The following is a 20,745-nucleotide window of genomic DNA, read 5'->3' on the forward strand; positions in this document are numbered from 1 at the left end:
CCCCCCCCCCCCCCCCCATCATATTTTAGGAAAGCTTCAGGTGACGTCATCAAGTGTTTTGTTTTATCTGGAGAACAATTCAAAACCCAAAGATTTTCACTGCACCAAAGAAAAGCAGCAAATCTTCACGGATGAGAGACGAGAACTGGGGATTTTTTGCTTGAAAAATGAGTTAAAAGATTAATTGATTATCAAAATAGTTCTGGCGATTGATTGATTCATTGACTACTTTACTTCAACTATAATATACTGTATATTGATTTGAATTACTGCATGCTTTGTTCTTGGTTGCCCCAGGCTATATACTGTTATAGCTGAACTGGTGCATAAGTGTAATGCAGCTGCCCCCGACAAAATCTGTGCTTGTGAAAGACTCTGATGTTGCCAGGCCCCCAAATGTGTCCTGTTGCATCGCATTTTGTTTCACAGGAGTCCCGATCCGCCTCAGCTTCTTTGAACTGTCTTCTCTCTTCTCTGGAGCTGCTGCAGCAGCAACCTGGCAATACAAATAACTGTCTGTGCGCTGGCGGCTTATAGGTGGAGACAGTCTATTTGTAGAGCCTGTGGCTAGGTTAATCCCTAATGATACAGGCCCTCATCTCTGCTCCCCTACATCCTTTCAGCACCTGCCTATTTCCCTTATTGTCATTGTCATTATCGCTGAAGTTAATTTTTGGTTTAAAGAGCATTAGACATCCGCGTGGAAATTAGTGGTGTGAATGATAACTGTTGTTGTCATCTGCTGGTTGTGTTTAAAGCTTACATCCATGTGCAGACGTTCATGCGTGTTTTCAAGCTCATACCAGGTGATGAAGAGAGGCATCTCACATCACCATCCCAGACAGGAAAGGACAGAAATGTAAAAATCAGATTGATGATAGGCAGATTAAAGATTTATGGCAGTGAACGGCAGAGTGTATGAAGCTCACAATGTGAAGCACGAGCTCGTCTGGTGCAGAGATGTCAGCGCTGACGCTGGAACAAACTGTTGGAGGGTTTATTACCCTTTTCCTTATTCTTGGTATTTAGTGAAGTTTATCATTTCTGCTGGCGGACGAAGACAACAAACATGTTTTGTCTCCTCAGTCTCTATGATTTATGTTCTGTATGGTACATCCGAGCTCTGCTGTTGTTTTGTCCTGAGAGCACATGTTGTCTGCAGGCATCGACTTTTAAGCTAAGCTTTTCTGAACTCCTGTGGTGATTTTGTTACGCAGTCATGTTGCCGTGGAAACGTGTCACATTTGAGATGCACATGGCTAGGTAGCAGCTTTGCTTTTTTTTTTAAACTCAATTGTGTGTTTCCAACTGGAAGAGAAAGACAGGCTACACTGGCCTCCCTCTTGGCAGATTTATAAGGTTTTTAAATTTTGGAATATCAGAGAGATTTTGGTGTGAATCAAGAAGGATAAATGATTAAAAAATGTCTTGCGAAAACCTATCGCCATAAAATATTTCTTTATCTTGCTGCAGGATTTAAGAGTGTGGTCTGTTTGTCAAACCCTCCCCCTTGAAGTTCATAAATCTCTCCACTCAAGACGTGCAGCATTGTGCAACTATAGTTTTGTGAGTTTAGTTAAATTTTCACCTTTGTAATTTCTGACTCATAATTCACTCATGATTTGCAGCGGTGTTGCATGCGGTTTTGCACATGACACACTTCAAGATTGCCTGCTGTTTTCCAATAAATCTCCAGCTTAAGTTTTACGTTTCACTGCCACTGTGCTGTGTGTTTGACGTCATGCTGCCAGTAACACCTGATCGCACCTACACCACAGGTCACACAAATAGAAACAATCATTTGGAAAGAATTTGTTGCATCTTGCTGCATAAATTTGCAAGTTAATGAGGAAATAAAATGTGAAACATCTGCTTAGAAATACAGACTTCATATTTATAGGCTCTGTATAGTATGTTAATGTAAGAAAACATTTTCCAATTTCCTGTTTTTAACTTTATTTTATGAACTGTTGAGGGTTAATGTCATGGTGAGTGTGACTGGACAGTCATCGATTCAAATAGCTCTTGACTTGGCTCTTCAGTAAATACAAAAGCAGTGATTTAAGATTATGTAGAGATGTGTATTTTTGGGGGTTTGTCCAGATGCAACTGTCTCTTCCAGGTAAAAGGAACAAGGAAGCAGCAAGGATGAAAAGAAAGTGCTGTTTTATTTTGACAAACACGCACAAAAAATCATTTAGATGTCCCAGGTTTTATTTTTTCTACTTTTAAAGATAATTGAAAATTGAATTGAATGTCAGGCAATGCCACCAAATGAAGAGAAAGACATTTGTACTCTGTACATGCCCAGGTGTTTGACTTGACGGATAGTTTCCTCTGTTATGTCTGTTTAATGTCATATCATGACACCTGCTGCCCCACAGCCCTTTGTCTCAGCAGAAGTGATTATGTGAGTGTGTGGGAGAATGAATCCAGCTGGTAAAGATGTTTCTGTTGAGTCCTGAACGGCGAGCTGAAGGGTTAATTGCTAATAATAGAAGAGAGCGCATGCCGTAGCCTCTCCAGTGACCTGTAACCTGAGGGACTGCAGCTTAAGACACTGATTCACCAAACGCTCTTCATTCTTCAGGAAGTGACTCACTCTGAGCAGAAAATCCCTCAGCATTTTTAAGAAAACAACTTTGTATGCTTTGCTTGAAGGACAAAATTAAATGAAAATGTTGTGATGATCCACTGGGTCACCTCTTACCTGTGGATTAATGGCCACAGAGGTAAAAGATAGATATTTTACTTCCAAAAGGAATTAGGGCATCCAGTAGTTTATTCAGTGCAAACCAAACAACTTAAGTAATAAAAACTAAGACAAACTAATAACAATCAAATGAAGAATAAAGAATTACTAATAGAGACAGAAGACTAAAATAACAAGTTAATTGATCAATTTTGATCTTAAAGTTAGAAAAACAAGATAAAAATTACCAATACAAAGAAAATAGTAATAATTAGTTAACAGACACAGGACACATATGCATGCACAGCATATATTTACGTTCACATACTGCAAAAGTACATATACATTCACACATAGTTAAAACTGACAACAACAGTGCACCCAGGTGCTGAAGCAGCTTCAAACTGACAAAGAAATGCAAAAAAAACAAAAAACAGATGATAACAGAGGAAAGTATTGACAGAAATGGTACAGACTGAAGCCAGATCTTATCACACAAGACATTAACCCTTATTTGAATTTGTACGTAAGGATACACTGTCCAGACAATAAGCAAACAACTAGTTACGCATATACTCTCATGGCTAAGCATCTGCATGCACATTCACTGTCATTGCTCATTTTTTCTGACCGACAGTTGGCTCATTAACCGACCATGAACCGTTAATCGATGACGGTTAAAATGTAATGTTTAGAATAGATGAGTCTCTGTAAACAAAACACATAATGAATCCTCCGGCGCCAAGTGCGCTGTGTATAACCAGCGTAATCACCTCTCCTGTGTAGGAACATGTTGAATAACTTATTAAACTAAACAGCAAATAGTAGCCAGACTTTCTAATGTATTATCAGATTAACAAAATGAAAACACTGTAATGAAAACTTCCTCCTCCTCCTCCTCCTCCTCCTCCCCTGTTCTCAGCTGATTAATGATTAGAAACAACAGGTAACAAAAGGGGAACTTGCAGACGTATTTTTCAGACCTTAAAATAAAATAAAGGGTCCGGGTCCTGAGCAGAGCGAACAGCTTGTCTGCTGGTTCTTATTCAGAAATAGCAGCGTGTCGACGTGCTGTGTGGTTAGTCTGCTGCGCAGGCTGTTTACTGTGAGACCCGCTCAGATGGTGCTGATGTCCCAGGATATTTGAACTGTTAAATTGATTTGTAGTAATTAGTCAAAATTCTAATTGTTGGTTAATGTTTAATTATGAACAACACTAACTGATACACACAGAGCTACTGTACATTGTATCAAAACATCATAGATGTTTTAAATGTTTTAGACACCTACATCTATATCTAATGCAATCCAATATAAATGCTCTGATGTAGTGTTTGTCTTTAGCTCATAATGTTCCTTTTTGTTTTTTGACATTGTCGGAAATATTTTTCAGTCATAGTTCAAGGTGCTGTTGTACTGACTACATTATAATGATATGAAATGACACATAACATGAATACTAGAAACACCCCAAAATATAATGCAGTCCAGTACAACACCATCAGTAACAACAGTATGACCTCAGTGCCAAAACATATAATTCAATTATCAGCTCTTTGACAGGATCAACAAAAGCTGAACATTACAGTTAAAATAAAAATAGACTTAATGGCAGAGCAGTTGTATTGGATTGCATTATATTGCATTATTGTACAGGTGTAGGCCTACCTGTTTGAAATTGCCACTGGATACAGGGTGGCCTAGCTCTTCCAAATCTCTGTCATTACTATTGGGCCACAAATCTTATATTGGCTCCACACTCCTGATACAGACTGCTGCCACTTTGAAGCCACATCTTGCATCTCAACGTCTCTCAGAGTCCTGGTCACCTCCAGCCTTCCCTCTCTATCTCACAATTTACTGACAATCCAATCGTCATAAATACCCTCAAGATATGGTTTCAACTTAGGCGGAACTTTGGGTTTAAGAAGTTTCTCCATGCAAGTCCTATACATAATAATCACCTTTTCCCCTTGGCTAGATTAGACTCTGAATTTACTCTTTGGCAAAGACATGGCATTTATAAATTTAAAGATATGTACATAAACTGTATTTTTGGAAGCTTTGATGACTTATCACTTTATTCAGTGTCATGACCCCAGCTTTCCACACATGTCTTCACTCTCTGGTTTAGATGCTTTCAAGAATCAGTGACTGTATAACTTCTTTTAAAACCACAACCCTTGCAAAGATCAGGGCGGATTGGGTGGAAGAGCTGGGGGAGGAATTGGAGGAGGACACTTGGAACAGCGCTCTACAAAGAGTGAATGACATTACTTCCTGTGCGAAACTAAGTATAATACAATTCAAGGTTTTACATCGTACTCACTATTCCAAAACAAGACTGGCTAAAAAATACCCTAACACAGATGCAAGCTGCGACAGGTGTCGAAACATTCCTGCCAACTTAACCCATATGTTTTGGTCAAAGATCACAGACCAGTAAGATGTCAGGGCTGGGCCCTGACAACTTACTGGTCTGTGATCTTTAAAACACTATCAGAGGTACTTAATATTGATCTCCAACCCAATGCAGCATCGGCATCACAGATAGAAGACATTCTGCAATAAGGAAAAGACATAACAGCATCATCGCTTTCACAACACTGCTTGCACGCAGAAGAATATTACTACATTGGAAATCTAAAAATTCTCCTAATGTGTCCTTGTGGCTGAGTGACTTGACGCAGTTCATACAGTTAGAGAAGGTCTTGTGGACATACCTTGTATCATTGATGCTCAATAAGAATATATTACAAAAAAAACCCAAATTGCCACTGGATGTAGATAGTGATATAAAATGATATGGTACACTAGTGATTAACCATTTGAACAGGAAATGTACATGAATGCACAAAGGCAATCTGCAAGTGGTGGTCATGCAAAAAGGGGTAGAGTGCAAACACTATTTCTCTCAGGCAGTATTGTGTCAGAGGCAAAATAGTTTCAGACATGACTTTTCCAGTTTGTCACAGGCTCTGCAGCAGCCTGACGTCTGCCTGGTTTCTCAGAAAACCAGCAGTGTAATGTTAAAAAAATGTGTTAGGTGGGTATTGGCTTTTTGTGACATACCTATCAACCAAATGTCAATAAACGGAGCACATTTCTTTTAATAACATATGCCTGTTATGGTGACAGTAACAACATGAGTAAATAATACATTAAAGCTGCTAATTCAAGAATACAAACCATGACACTACAGGTTATTTGGGATTAAAACACCTAACCAAGTATCAGATTTGATGTTATTAGCCATCCTCAGTAAACTGACAATAGGTATTGTTCCACAACAGGACAGGTTTCTTGCCAAAGGCAGTAATTTTAATTTAACATCATGGGGGAAGCTGCTAAACAAAGTGTTGAGGTGTGACGTATCATGAACATCTGCTAAACTCTTAAACATTTTTGGTTTAAATTTAGAAAAAAGAAATTATATTGGAATGGGTTTCTCTGCACTATGTATCATAGTTTCAGCAAAAACAAATTGCAGCACATTTTTCCTGTCATGCAGCTGCAGTGAGATATGTGAAGCAGAGTAGGAATTGATTTGGGAGACTTCATTCAGCACAGGCCAGCTGCCTTCTTTCTTTGAATGAAGCTCAGAACGAGACCACAGTAATGCAACTGCAGGTCCCAGGCGGTCCTGAGATGTAGCCCAACATCAGAGCGGCCTCTCTAATGATAAAAAAGTTATCCGTGCTCTCTGCCAGCAACATGTTTGCTACACAGCCTGCAGTCACAGGTTACCGTTCCCCTTCATATCGCTGCCTGCTGACCTCCACCGAGTCGGCGGGAATTAAAGGGTGCGGAGGGCGAGTGCAGCTCACTAGTGTCTTCCTACTCTTCTTCATTTTCTCGCCAGACCAGTGCAGCGGGATTGAAGCATGTAATGTCTTCATTCTCAGCATTTTAGCTTCTGTTCCGTCCTTTCTTCAACACCGGGGTCGGTGATGTGGCGTTTTGCCCTCACTCTATTGTTAGTGCCAGTTTGCTATCGCACTTCTTTGCCTTGTTTTTTTCCTGCCATCTGTGTTTGTCCTCGTACACGGCACCAAAACTACCAGCAGCATGTACCTGCACCGTTTTGGAACCAGATTACAAACCCCCGTGTTATCACAACTTTGTGCCATTCAGCCTTGAAAGGTGGGTTTTAAATACACTATCTGACTGTGGCAAGGGACTAGAGTTCTGTATGCTCAGGTGTGGTGGCACTGCATTTAACATACTAATGATTAAAAGAGAAATCATTCTGAACTCAGTCCAGCTAGGCTGCATGAACCGATCCTGCTTTGGGGGAGGGATGGCCTAATCCATATTTTTGTCCCAAACTCTGTCTTTTGTTTTGATCCATAGTGTGCACTGGTTCTGATACCACAGAGGCAGAAGGGAGAGAAAACAACAGGCGGAGGTATTTCAGAGTTAAGCCTGAGTCAGAGAAGCTGGAAGGCTAAGAGGAGGGGGGGATGGGAGGACAGAGAGGGGTGGAGGATGGGGAGGGAGCTGGCACTGAGTACACAGCCCTCTAGCCGAGAGTGGGAGCTTTATATAATGGCCAGGTAGTGTGCACGCTCCCCCCCCTATCCGCCTACACAACCTCCACACACCCACACACAAACGCACACATCCTGCAGAACCTTTGCAGAAACTGCTTGGCACAACATTATTAGCCTCACCATCTCCCAGTCTCCTGGGACTCAGAAGAACTGCATTACTGTTCACCTCCTCAAAACCAAGTAAAGTGCAATAGATTTTTTTTTTAGCTCTACTAGCCAACGTGTGGAGCTCAAAAGGAAAAGATGTTGGTTTCTTAAAGCCGCTACTTTGGTCAAGTCAGGTGTAATGGCCAGCATTATCTCTACGGGACAACAGCGGACGTTTTAGAATTTTACTATACCCCAATCAGTCTGACGCTGCGACACAGTTAAAACTCACGGCAACTCTGTTTGGGATGGAAGTTTAATTTAATCCTATTGACATTTAAATGTCATTTACACAAATACATACAGAGGAAGAGAGACACTGAGTGCGCCCATGTGATCGGTGGAGTTTATGCGCCATTGTTCACTGATTTTCTCGTATGCATCCATGGCAGTTACTTGTTTCTGATGGAGACCAATGAGACAAAGGCCTGATAAAAAATCAGACACTTGACGCTTAATATTTGAGAGTTTGGCCTCTTTCTTTTATAAATGAAGAAATGTTTTTTGTATAAAACATGTTTTAATTCTACAAATTGCTTTGCTATTAGTTGCTTAACTCATCGTGCACCGGCCTAAAAAAAATGTCATGTGATACCCATCCCTATCTGTGAACCCACAACATACAGTGCATTTGGAAAGTGTTTCACATTTTGTTATGTTGCATCCTTATGCTAAAATAAAAATGAAAAAAAAATTTCCCCTGATCAACCCTAACCCACTTACACTAGACGCTTTGATATGACACTTGAAATTTAGCCCAAGTTCCTCCCATTTCTCTTGATCATCTTCTAGATGTTTCTGCACCTTGACTGGAGTCCACCTGTGGTAAATTCAGCTGGTTGGACTTGATTTGGAACGGCACATACCTGTCGATATGAGGTCTTACAGCTGACAATGCATATGATAGTAAAAACCAAGCCATGAGGTCAAAGGTACCGCCTGCACAGCGAGACCAGGTGTGTTGAGGTGCAAATCTAGGGGAGGCTACAAAAAAAAACCTCTGCTGCATTTAAGGGTCCCAAGAGCACAGTGGCCTCCATACTTCTTTCATGGAAGAAGTGTGGAACAACCAGGACTCTTGCTAGACTTCTGAGTAATCGGGGTACAAGGGCCTTGGAAAGAGAGCTGACCAAGAGCCTGATGGTCACTCGTCTGAGCTCCAGAGATCCTGAATCCACTGCAGAGTTTTGTCATCGTCTGCATTCGATTGATTGTGCCTCATTGAGTTCCGCTTACATTTTCTCACAATAGGAACTTGTGCCAACAGTATCTACAGATACGTTGACTGACATTTACATCAGCTGGTAGTTCTTAATCCCCAGAGACTCGTGGAGGTACAGCTGGAGTGGTTCCTGTAAACGATTGATCGAAATTTGTGCCCTAACAACCATCAGCCTCCTCAGTCACTAAATTAAGGCAACGCGATGATGGAAACACGGAGGTTTCAGTACACCTTCACATGACTGCCAACGTTTTCTGACTAATCTGTTTAAGTGTAAAAATCATGATACCACTGAAGGCTGCAAGTTGGAGTCAGAATCAAGGTGTGGTGTAGAGACTCCTGTTTCACCACATTACCTCTTAGTGTCGTCATCAGCGCGAGAAAATATTTATGGTGTACTGTGTCACCTCAGGCAGTGTAAAAAAAGCTAGCCTAAATTTGTCTTCCTACGTGGGCTAAATTAGTACCAGGCCATTTCAATCTTGCATCGAAGGATTTTTAAGCGGAGTTCATCATCTTCATCACCACAAACTCCTTTCGTCTTTGGTTTCTCTTTAGCCCTTTGAAATGGGAGGTTGTGGTTGTTTTCAGCTTGTTTACAGGTTTATTCACATGGATAAAGTGTCATTGTGTGCATGTCATTTGATGGTCATGGGACTGAATGGTACATTTGAGGTTTTGCTGCACACACACACACACACACACACACACACACACACACACACACAAACACACACACACACTCTTGTGTTGTGCGCGGGTCCTGATGCGCTGTGTGTGTGTGAATCTTTTCTTGCTGGCGTGCTAACTCTTTGTGTGCCAGATCTGTGGCATGCATGCACTTTGTCTTTGTGACTGCCCTTTGCACGTGTGCTCAGTTGAACTGAACCTGGCATGATCATAGTGATGTACGTGTGTGTGTGTGTGTGTATTGCACATATCTAAATTTGTAGTTTGCACTTGTTTGTGGTCATTTCCTCTTTGAAAATTTGGAAGCTGATTGTGTGTGATGACATTTAAGAAAAAGAAAAAACACAGTTCAATAGTAGTCCTTTTTCACTGAAGACATTTCACACCCGAGAAGCACAGGTGTAAATAAAATAAATAATGGCTGATTTGCATTTAGCTCCTTCAGTTGCAGGATCCTAGAATTATACATGCTGGCTTAATAAACAACTGTAAGCAGCAACACAAAACATCAGTTTTCAGTAGATAGTTTCACAAACATTTATTGAATTAGAGATAAGAAAAATAATATTATAATTATAATATTATAATATTATAAAATATATAATATAAGTCTGAACCGTAATAAACTATACATGTCAACAGACTAAACTCCAATCAAAAATGTTGTTTTCAGTTCATATATTTGCAATTTCTGTACTGTTATTTCTTATCGACATATGCAGCACTGATTAGAACTGCAATGATTACCAAATGAATTGATTTTGTCTACATCCACACTACTGTGTTTTCATTTGAAAACAGTGTTTTAAAACGAAAAGGATCTCTGTCCAGACAAGCGTTTTAGCTCCGCATTCATACATCAGCAATCATGTACACTGGACATGCGCGAGCTGGTGTTAAACAGGAAGCAGATTGTCTTCTCTGCTGTTGATTAGTTGCAGAAAATACTATGAACGAGGAACAGCAAAGAGCTGCAGTGTTAAAATGCACAATTTAAAAGCACAAAAGCTGCTAGCAAAGACAACACGGTCAGTAATGCTTGTAATTCATTATCCATGTTGCTTTCACCACTTGTAGTTGATGCAGATGAGACCCAATCAGGGAGCGACTGTGGGTGTCTAGGTCATCGTTTCCAAAGGTCTCCGTTTTCACCCATCTAGACTACAACGCAACGCTCTAGTTGTCAAACTAAATCGGAGCCAGCAGCGTTTCCAAAAGTCTCCAGAGTAGTGTGGATGAGAGGCGAAAACGTAGCAATAGAGATGTATTTTAAAATGAAAACGTAGTAGCGTGGACGTAGCCTCAGTCGAACAATAAAATTCATCAGCATCAACTTTGATAAACAATAACAGTAATTGTTTTGAGTAATTATTTCATAAAAAATACAAAATTTCTCCTCAGGTGTAAATATTTTGTCCTTTTCTGAGTCTTCTGTGTTAGAAAACTTAATATCTTTAAGTTTTGCATTGTTGGTTGCACAAACCGCAACATTTGAGTACGTCAGCTTGGGCTTTGGGAAATTGTGAAGAGCATTTTCCCCATTTTTGACATGACATGATTGCGTGCAGATTTGTCAGCTGCACATTAATGCAGTGACTCTCCCATTCTACCACATCCCAAAGATGTTGAATTGATTTGAGGCCATTAGAAGTACACTGAACTCATTGTCATGTTCATGAAACCAGTTTGAGATAACTTTTGCTTTGTGACATGGTGCATTAACACTGGAAGTAGCCGTTAGAAGATGGTAAATTGTGACCATAAAGTGATGCACATGCTCAGCAACAATACTCAGACAGACCATGGCATTCAATTTATGATTTATTTGGAATAAGGGGCCCAAAATGTTCCAAGAAAATATTCCCCACACCATTAGACCAACACCAGCAGCCTGGACTATCCACACAAAGCAGGTTGGGTCCAAGGATTCATGCTGTTGACTCCAAATTCTGACCCGACCATCTGCGTGCCTCATTAGAAATCCAGATTCATCAGCCCAGGCTGAGTTTTTCCAGTCTTTAGCTGTCCAGTGTTGGTGAGCCTGTGCCCACTGCAGCCTCAGATTTCTGTTCTTGGCTGACATGAGAGGAACCTGACGTGGTCTTCTGCTGTTGCCACCTCAAGACTCAATGTGTTGTTCATTCTAAGAAGCTTTTGTGCTCACCACAGTTGTAAAGAGTGGTTATCCGTGTTACTGTAGCCTTTAACTGAAGCTCCTCAGCCGTATCTGTATGATTCTATGCATTTTCACGGCTGCCACATGATTGGCTGATTTGATAATAAGCAGGTGTTCCTATTGAAGTACTCAGTGAGTGTATGTGTTGAGCTGTATTTGCTGAGCCAATGTATTGTTTGGGCTCTGGCCAGTAATCTTTTCAGGTGATGTAGAAAAGTCAAAAAGCCAATAAACTTCTCAGCTTAAAAAAGCATAAAAAAGAACAGAAAAGAAATGACAGCAGAAAAATAATCAAACATCTTGACTGTCCCTAAAATAACAAGGGAAATAAAAGACGAGTACTGGAAAGTAAATCATAGCAGCTGCGAGAGCGGTAACCTGTACTGATCAGGACTTTCTCAGAAACCAGAGCCACTCTGCAGTTTTGGAGGCCAGCGTTTCTCCTGACAGATAAAACAGCCCATTGAGGGCGGCTCGGCCACTGGCCAGTTCCAACCTGTCCCTCCCCATCAAACAGGCCTCCGTGCTGCCTGTTTCCTTTCATTATGGCTCCACTGCAGTCGACTGCTGTGAGCTGCAGCACAGTGCTGCTAACAGGTGTGTACTCACGGTAAAAAGTACGGGTTTGTTTTTTGGGGGGGTTTTTTTGGAGTGAGTGCGAGTGTTTGTGAGAAAGAGAGAGACCAGGCATGCAGGAGTCGGTTTGCGTCTTTCAGTAATCTTTGTGTGTATATGGGTGTTTTGATAACATCTAAGCCTCTGACCGATGCAACAGTGTCAATCTGAATCTCCCTCTGTCTCTGTCTCCCTGTGCCTGATAACACATAGGAATGGAAACAAGCTATATTTAGCTTAGTGCTCTGTTTTTTAAATATTACTGTAATAGAGTTGAGAAGTGGGAGGTGTTATTTCAGGCGTCCTGGAGTAAAAGTTCTGTGAATTTTCTGCATAGACGGTGTTAGGTTACTGACATTTGGAGCACTACCGGACATGCAACTCTCCCAGTTGAATCATCAGTGCAAAGAGGAACTGTGTTAGAATATAAATATGGTTCATTGATTTAAAAAGTAAAAGCAGGGACTTAACTACAACTCCCAAGGTGCATTTGTGCACATGAGGCTAAAGAAAGCACTTTTTACTATAAACTAGAGCTGCAGAAGTTAACAGTTAATTGACAGGAAATAAAAACATTCTCTGGTCGAGGCTTCAAATGTGAGAATCTGCAGCTTTTCTTCAGCTTTACAGTGGCTTCAGAAAGTATTAAGACCCGATCACTTATGGGATAAACTGCCCAGATCCAGGTGTGCAAAGCTTGTAGAGAGTCACCCGCTAACATCTGCCAACATTTGGCTTTTGTCGGAAATGTGAAAGGGTACAATCGTCATTCACTCTCACATCAAATGACCCTGAAGTACTCATGGGAATTTATCGGCTGCAGCTCCAATCAGCAGGGAGTTAAACATGAGGCTTACCGTGGATGTAATTGCTGCCATAGGGTCTGAATACTTATGTAATTAAGAGATTTCACTTTTAGATTTCTAATAAATTTGCAAAAATTTCAAAAAACATTTTCACTTGGTCATTACAGGTTGTTGTGTGTAGATTGATCGGCAAAAATGGCAATTTTCTGACACCGTATATGATTGTAAACCAAATATTTTGGATTTTGTACTGTTGGTCAGATAAAACAAGTTTTTGAAGATCTCACCTTGGGCTCGAGGAAACTGTTCACTGTTTTCCAACATTTTACGGGTCAAACGATTAACCGAGAAAATAATGGGCAGGATGAACACAAAAGTCATTTTTGGATGACTTTGGCAACTACAGTGAGATGTTCTCTTCCCAGCTGCAATGTCAAATCAGTCTGAATTTGTTACAGGTCTGACTTGTGACTCTTTCTTCTCCAGAGCAGCAGTGGATGAGGCGTGTGGTGTCTTACCTACAGTAACGTCACCAGCTATAACCAAAACTTGTGGTAAAATTCAGATTTCTCTGAAACTCCATAATTGGCCATGACATAAAGAAAGATTGTTAAATATCCAGAAACAGGATATTAAATTATTAAAGAATAGTGAAATTGGAATTTAAAGAGCCAAAAAGCAATAAGCCTCCAGCTGCTTCTCCCACTTAACAACTCTTTATACTTTTAAGTGTTTGTCTGTCACCATCAAATGCTTTATCCGCCTGGATTTGCTGTTACTTACTTATAAAATATATTTTATAAATTATAATCATGACTTGTTTATCTTCCTAACACCAGTTATTTTTTAATAATCAAAAAAGTTTGAATACAATTCCAGCAGCGCAGCGTTAGCAGCCTCACCAGCCTCACCAGTACAGAAATGTGGATCTTTTTATTTCTCTGATAACGTGTCCATCTAAGCTGCCCCCTCCAGCCTCGCCCCCCTGCTCCCATCCTCTCTCATCCTCCCTCCCCCTCCCTCCTGTGTTTTCACTGGAGCTGTGGAGAATTTCATTTGGTTTGGAGGCTCAGCTGCTCTCTTTCTCTCTCTTTCTCTGTCTCTCTCTCTCTCTGTCTCTCTCTCTCTCTCTCTCTCTCTCTCTGCCCATCCCCCATCCCCCATCCCCCATCATCTCACTCCTCCATCCGTCATTCTCCCCAGCTCTGGACATAGCAAATTATTACCCTGCACACTCTCCAGACCGACAAGAATCTAAAGGGTTTCTGCAGGTCCTGAAAAGTCTTAAAAACATTGAATTCAGCTTCCTGAAAAAATCCCTCAGAAGGTCAAAAAAAAGTTAAATTTTATCTCTCGTGAACCCTGCAGACACCCAAATCTTCCAAACATTTTGGGACGAATGAGATTGTAGCTAGCGTCATTTAAGTCAAGCTCAGAGTGAACAGTGTCCGCAGTATACCGGTTAATTATATGGAAGCCATTCAGCAGTGCTTCCATATGTGTTTGGTTATTTTTGTAAAGATCTTTGTCCACACTGAAACACAAAGACAACAGGATGCTGCTAAATTTCTCCTTCCACTTTCTCTTTTGGTCAGAAAGCAATGAAACTGTGCATCACAGACAACATCAGCTGTGGGGTGGGATAGACGCAGCCCGGCTTCTCTGCTGGGTCTCAGCTTGTTAAACCTCCATTCTCTCCCCACCTACTCTCTGCGATCTGTACTGTTTTTCTAATGTTAGACAACTGCACAGGCATAAAATAGTGACTGGATCACGCTGCAGAAGTGCAACCTGGGATCAGCTTTGTTGACATTTAAAACAGAGAGGTTCCCTAACTTTACTGCCACACAGTCTTACAGCACAGTCGTCTTTTCTGAAAAGCTCTGTGTTGAATTAATGAGAGACAGAAGGCTACAAAACAGAGAAAAACATGCATCTTAATTTTTAGCTGGCGTCATGTGGATGTGGTCTTGGAAACATGGATATCCAATTTTCCAAAAATGGATGTATTTCAGGACCAGACTGTCAGAAAGCTGATATATTGGTTATTAGTTAACAGCAGACAAAATTGACAGATTAGTTTGCACCTAGATTTTGGGGTTGCGGGTACATAAATATAATATGCATGAAATAACATTTCAGTCATTTATTTTGAAAATGGTAATTTTGTTGATGATGTGCAGCATTGCCCTTACTATAGCAGTTACAATAACCAAACGCTGGCATGTTGTCAATGAGGAAAAAAAAAATAATCTTAGTTAATCCTTCTCTCTTTTTGTCTACCTTGAAAACAGCCATCTTGTTTGAATTGTCAATGGACAAAACCAACTGGGGGCTTCGTGCTTACGCTCAGTATTAGCTCCACAGGTCAGTTGACCCCGCACAGTGTGAGCAGAGAAGTGGCAGGTTCTGGCTGTGCAGCAAGGCAGATTAAAAAATCACAGCATCGACTCAGCTTTGAGGGTGAACCCTTCGATGAAATAGAAATCTATCTGTTACACCTTTTTGCTATCAGGGTTTGTACATGATCACAAGCCAACGTGTCCAGTGGACCAGCATGTTTGGACAGAGTCAGCTGCGAATGTTTCGGAAAGAAGAAGGAACATGTCTCCACAATCACCAGTACTGTAAGGGAGAAGTTGAGAACAGATATAGTCAGGCTAAAATCTAGAGCAGAGCAGTTTCTATTGGACTTTTATAACTGATTAATCAGATGTCAGCAGAGTGCTGACCAGAGACACAAAGATGCATTTAGAGATCGTGTCAGTTTGTTTTTCATGTATGTTTCTTGCCTTTGTGCGAAGCGATGCTTTACTGAGAGCATAACTGTATGTTTTAATGTTTATTGCTCTGCCAGCGGAGATGAGGAGGGGTTTTTATTTTGATCCTGTTCCATCTGTTCTTGTTCAAAAACATTTTGGAAAGATTAGCTGTGTTGACTTTTGTTGAAAATCGAACATTTGGAGCTGTCATACCTTCACAGCTGCAGAGAGTTGATGGGGCCACCTGCTCCACTGAGTGCCATGTCATTTGCTCTGCAGGGAGCACGGTTACAAAAATTAATTCCAGTATACCTTTGTTACTCATATACTCAGCTTAGATATTTTCATAAATTCAACACGAGATAGAATAATCCATAAGACTAAAATTGAGCACTGAGGAAAATGAAAAAGTGGTTTTAAAAATCCGAATTCAGGCCCAATAAACTTAGTAGAGCGAGAATCCCTTAAAGGTAATTTGTCTAGGGGTAACAATTATAAAACTTTTTTTTTTTTAAAGTTCAGTTACATTACAGCAACTTTTGTTTGACTAATCAGCAAAATTCAGCCCTGCAAACCCCACCTGGATAGTGCCCGGGGCACCAGGAAGTACTACATCAGCAGGGAATTTTTGAGGGGAGAAACTAAAAACTGCCAAAACTGGAACTTGACTCCTGCGATTGAGAAGAAGATAACATTCCAGACTTCCTCAAAAGTTTACCTGAAAAATTCCTGCATTGAAAAAAAGGGCATTACTGAAGGTCAAAGAGGGCCAGAGATGGCAGGAGTAATAATTGTTTCTCTCTGTCTGTTTCTTTCTCGGCTTTAATTGAATTCATTGAAATAAATTGAACTCCGTTTTTCCATGGACGGTTTAAATGCTAGCTGTTTCATGTCAAAGTTAAGTTAAATAATATATGCAAAATAAAAAGGTTACTGTTCTTCAGTGACCTTTCTTTGTATTGTTTTGATAGTGGGGTTTTTTCTAAATGAGTTGTGGTGCCGTGGTTTACTGTATGAAACGATTTCATCATTCGGGGGTTTTGTGGGTTTCAGCTTTAGTGCCATGCGTTGATCAAAATTTTGTTTTAGGGGTCTTTCCATTCTGTGGAAACAGTGAATCCTCTTCCGCTCTCTGGGACAAAAACTGTTATATTTAAATATACTCCACATATATTGCAGAGTATATTTACCAGGCTGGTAAATTTAAGGCTGAAGTCTCTGCTTGGGCTTTCAGAAACCCACACTGGTCTGCATGCTGTGCGTGTTTGTGTGTAAAAACTCCTCTGTTACCACTAGCTATTCTCTTTGTGTTGTATTCTCTCTCTCTCTTTCACCCTCCTTCTTTTGTTGCAGCTTCCCTTTGCACCTACATGTCAAGTTGTTTCAGTGAAGCAGTACAATAGAGCAGATTCTCACACAGATGTGCTTTGTTGAAACCTGGCCTTTCAGCGCAGTCTGAGCTGTGATGGTCTGATTTTTTTGTTTCAGAGTTATGCAAAAGTGTTATAACATTAAAATTATCTTCAGTCTGGTGTCTTCAGGAGATCAGTAAGTACTGTTTACCACATTAGAAATAATGTTGTGACATTATAACGTCAAAATGCCTCTTTGATGTTACTTTAAAGCATCTACTTGCTGTTTTTCAGCAGCTCTGTTCAGTGTCATGACTAAACCAACTAGTAATTCAGGCACAGGTTAGTTGTTCCATCAGGTCACTGCTTCATTATGAAGTGCAGGAGGATTTGCAGCAGCACAACTACATATCGTATCCAAATAAGGGCTCCATCTGTTATTATTTCGATTAATTGATTAAGAATCCAAGGTCACACCTTTTAAATTCCTTGTTTTGTCCGACCAAAGTCCAAATATATTCAATTTACAACGATATAAAACAGAAAAGCAGAAAATTCTCACTGACTGAAGCAAATAATGTCTTGTTTATAGCTGCTTTTAATTTCATAGTTTTTCGTTATATGAGGTGGAGCTCAAGCAATTAGTCAATAAATCCGTACGCTGCCGCCACCACCATCACCACCACCACCACCACTCTGATTAGAGGGGTTTGTGTCCAACCATTTCTGACTATACGGCATCCACACCGTGAGTGAACAGCGCTTCAGATGTCAGAAATTAAGATGGGTTTGACCTTTTTCATTTCTCATACGGTTCATAGTCTTTCAACTTACTGAAGACAGCAAACAAATTTTTCTTTTTCTTTCATCTTTGACTTGTTCATCGTCTTCCACTGCGAGAAACTCTAACAGGTTTAGTTCTCTCCGTGTTTGAAGAACGGCGCCCTCCTGGCTCTTTAAAGCCATGAACTGCCGCAGTAAATCTGGTGGCAGACAGTAAATTTTAGGGACAGAAAAAAAAAAAGTGCCGTCAAATGAATCACACTGTAAACAAAGCTGGGAACACCAATTCATTCAGTGATTGTTGACCGGGGAGATGGAGGAGTTTGGGGGCCACCTGTCCTGGGGAGGAGATTGATTGACTGATGGAGAGATGGACAGAGGAGAGAAGAGAGAGAGGAGACGGTGAGAGCAGTGAGCTTCATCTGTCTCTCCTCCAACACCACCCGCTCCACTGTTTTCTCTCTTCTATTTGTTTTCCCTCTTTTTTTTTTTTTCTTTTTTTTTGTGAAGCCAGAGGAATGTTACACATCCGCAGTATGGTGGAGGAGTGTGCGTGTTTTCTGTGTGTGTCAGGTTTATGTGAGCCAGTGTTTGTGCTTGTGTGCGTTTGTCTCTCTTTTGTGAGTGTTTGCTTTGCAGAGAGAGAGTGGGTGGGGGCGGGGGGCTTGGCGTGTGTGTTTGTGTTAAGGTGTATGCATGTGTGTGTGTGTGTGTGTGTGTGTGTGTGTGTGAGAAATGGTGGGCAGCCGGTGTCATAATTTTTTCACACCCCCCCCCCTTCTCTTCCACATGCATATTTCATGGAACAGGTCATTTATGTCGCCAACCGTAGAGTTCCTTCGCCAAACCAATACTACTCTGTATGTGTTTGTGTGTGTGTGTGCACGGATGTGTGTGTGTGTCATTGTGTACTTTGTGCTGTCCAACTCTAGGGATATTAAATGGAAAAATATTAAATTATCTAAATTATTATTCTGTTAAAAAACATCTCTTACTGTTGAAAATCCATAGACAGACAGCTGCTGTCTGCGCGCTGCATGATTGAGCGTGATTGTCCTGCTGTAGGAGCCGTCTATGTTTGACTGATGTGTTTTTATAACTGCAGTGTAGTTCAGACTGGAGGCATCAGAATTACATTCACATATGGGTGTCCGCCTTCTGATTATTTTTTTTCCCCCCCTGAGTCTGCCTTTACCGTATTTCTGCAGTGACAAAGGACAAGGACAGACAATTTCGTCTGGATTTTATACACTTGTTAATACCTGTGTGTGTGTGTGTGTGTGTGTGTGTGTGTGTACTCGTGTTGCTCAAGTTGGGGGGGGGCATAAATCTGTCTACACAGTCACATTGTGGGGGTTGGGGAAGGGGAAGAAGGTTTAAGGCTAGTGCAAATGTTAGGATTAGGCAAGTAGTGGTTAGGGTTTGGGTAAGGCCGAGCTCAAACATTGACGTTTTTTTTTTTTGTTTAAAGTTAGATAGTGAGAGAGAGACGGGGAGGTTGGAGAGAGAGAGGGAATGACATGCAGCAAAGGACCGTGGGTCGGATTCGAACCCATGGTTGCTGCGGTTAGGACTGAGCCTGTGTGGTACGCGCTCTACCAGGTGAGCCACCGAGGCGCCCCGGGCTCAAACAGTGACTATGAGATAACGCAGACCCTCTCCTTCATTTGAATAGGGGACGTGTGCTGATGCAGCTGGGGTGATATCAAAGTCGGGTTGTCTAAACTGATGCAACGTAACATCTTCCCCATTCTGCAAGGTGCTGCGTTGGCCAATCCCGTACATGCAAGTGTATGTTTGTTGGTAAATGCTGTATTTCTGCTGCTCACCTCAAAATTGTCACAACAGTTGTGTTAACTATCCAGAGTTGTAAAATCACGTTTCTGAGTATTTCAAACCACTGTGCTGTGTTCTGGCGTCTAACAAGCTTTTAAAGACATAAATCCGTTCTACAGGATCATATTTCTTTGTCTCACCCCCTCGGTAGGTGAATGAACAAACACGTCCCCGCCAACACGGCCCCGTGCATTGTTTTAACAAAGGGAAAATGTCTGTGTGAATACAGCGCAAGTCTCCAGGAAATGTAAGCCAATGTTTATGTCCCCTGAAGTGACGGAAACACAACTGTATGTGTGTGTGTGTGTGTGTGTGTGTGTGTGTGTGTGTGTGTGTGCGCGCAGGGCTATGCATATGTGGCAGCTGTACACAAGATGCAGTGTTTGGTCTGTAAACAGCAGCCTCTGCTCTGTCACACTGGGCAGTGTGAAGCTTGGTTGGAGCCCAGATTGTCTAAAATAGTCCTCTCCATGCAGGAGCAGGAACCGAACAACCCCATAAACTACGCCATTGCATAACTGTGTGTGTACAGCTGCAAAAATTCAACGATCAGTCAATAGACACAAAAACGAATATGCAACTATTTTGATAATAAAATAATAATTTAGTCAATTTCCTAATTCCAGTTTATAAACTGTGAGGATTTTATGCTTTTCTTTGTCATACATGGCAGAAAAATGAATATCTTTGGTGTTTGACTGTGTTGGTTGGACAAAATAAGACATTTGAAGATGTCACCTTGATGTCTGCCATATTGTAACAGGCTTTGTTGACAATTTTTTCGCATTTTATTGACAAAACAGTTAAGAGATTAATCAAGAATCTACAGATTAATCGACCCTGTGTGTGTGTGTGTGTGTGTGTGTGTGTGTGTGTTTGTTTCTCTTGTCAAGAAGTCTCTAATTTCACAAATTAATTTATGTGAAATAATAAATGTGTACTTCTCTTTTATTCTCATAAACAAAATAATAAAATAATAATAATAAAAATCATCTCATCTACATGAACATATTACAGAACAGAACCATGGTTTGTTTTGCTCATCATTACCATGACATGTTTTTGGATGACTTAAGATGGTTCAACTGTCGTGCTGTTATTTGAAGCACCT

At 40.9% G+C, this 20,745-nt stretch overlaps 1 protein-coding gene across 1 annotated transcript in view; it reads left to right on the forward strand.

The window, feature by feature from the left end:
• Nucleotides 1–20,745, forward strand: part of LOC111661153 (E3 SUMO-protein ligase PIAS1-like) — a 55,662-nt gene that overhangs the window by 4,779 nt on the left and 30,138 nt on the right. The gene's annotated exons all lie outside the window — the stretch shown is intronic.

This window comes from Seriola lalandi, unplaced genomic scaffold, assembly GCF_002814215.2.
Source record: "Seriola lalandi dorsalis isolate HSWRI2012SDOR001 ecotype SW California unplaced genomic scaffold, Sedor1 jcf7180002054537, whole genome shotgun sequence".
NCBI classification, from domain to species: domain Eukaryota; kingdom Metazoa; phylum Chordata; class Actinopteri; order Carangiformes; family Carangidae; genus Seriola; species Seriola lalandi.